Genomic DNA, 1,414 nt, shown 5'->3' with positions numbered 1-1,414 from the left:
GCTGGAGAAGTTTCTGGGAGACTAACCAGGAAGCTACTGCAGGAGTCCAGGAGAGGTGGCAGTACTGGGAATGGGGGGAAGTGGGGCCACCAGAGATGTGGGACCTAAAAGTGTAGGGCTTTGGCAACTGAAGGAGTGTGAAACGTGAGGGAGAAAACATGGAGGATTGTCTGCCACTGGGTGCCTTCCCCCCATGAAACAGGGAAACTGCAGGAGCGGGTTTGGGGGTAGAGAGGGTGAGTTCAGTTTTGGGGTTGAAGGTCCCTGTGATTCACCCAAGTGGAGAGATTTGAGTGGCCAAAGCTCTGGGAGCTGCAGCTGCTGATGGGAGAATGAGTCACTGACAGGCAGGTTGCCTAGGAGAGCCTTCCACACGGGTCCTGGGGCCCTGAGAAAAGCTGTGCTCCAGCACACTGAGAACAGTCCAGCCTTGGAGGCCTGAGGGCTGCTGGGAGCTGGGGAAGGTCCAGGAGCCAACAGAAGTGAGGGACTCAGTGTTTCCGAGCAGTCAAGCAAGAAAGGGATCAACAAGGCCTTGGGCTATGTGACCTTGGAGGGAGACATCTCTGTGGAGTGAAGGGACAGGAAGCCAGTTGGCAGTGGGCTTCGGAGTTGAGAGAGGGAAGGAGAGCTGTAGCTGGAGGGGAGGGGAGGGTTTTGTTTGTTTGTTTTTTTAAGATGGAGAGATTGGAGCACATTTAAATGCTAATAAAATGCTTTTGGAAAGACATTATCTCTTCTCTCTATGATGCGATCTGGGTGGAGCTGTGCTTTAGATAGCTGGAGGGACAAAGTCTCCTTCTTTGTTTTCCTAAAGGAAGGAAGAAATACTTGGGCTTTGATCTTCTCTCCAGCCCTCCTCTGCGTGACCTTCTTCTCCAAGGCAGAATCTGTTCAGTGACAGGCCCCCTCGAGGGGCACTGGAACCCAGTCTTCCCCAGGCTGCTGACTTCTGGAAGAATGAAGGGCTGCGGCCCTCCATGCCCACAGAGTTCTCCCTTCCTCTGGGGCACCATGTCCTCACTGGCTGCTTCGGGGCCCCCACAAACCTCTCCCACCCAGGAAGCTGCAAGCCAGGTCAGTGTCCAGCTGTCGACAAGGGCACAGGGGTTGTCCTGCAGCACTAACCAGTGGAAAGGGGCCATGGTACTAAAATGGGGCCCGGTTGGCACCCCCATAGTAGAGGCCTCTCCACTTCCCTGGTCTCACCTTCCCTTGACCTACTTTGATCTACCTATAGCTTAACAATACATCAATCCCCTGAGGCTTGAGCTCGGAATGTCCCCTGCCACCTAGTTCCATGTTTTAGAAAATAATACTGAAATTTATGATTAGGTTTATTGGTCACAATCTCAATGGTCTACAAGGCTACTCCCATCATTGTTCCTGGGTTGCTGACTCCACCATAGAATCA

Source organism: Hipposideros armiger, unplaced genomic scaffold (genome assembly GCF_001890085.2).
Source record: "Hipposideros armiger isolate ML-2016 unplaced genomic scaffold, ASM189008v1 scaffold_423, whole genome shotgun sequence".
Classification (NCBI taxonomy): domain Eukaryota; kingdom Metazoa; phylum Chordata; class Mammalia; order Chiroptera; family Hipposideridae; genus Hipposideros; species Hipposideros armiger.
The sequence above is the reverse complement of the archived record's forward strand: the minus strand, read 5'-3'. Positions refer to the sequence as shown.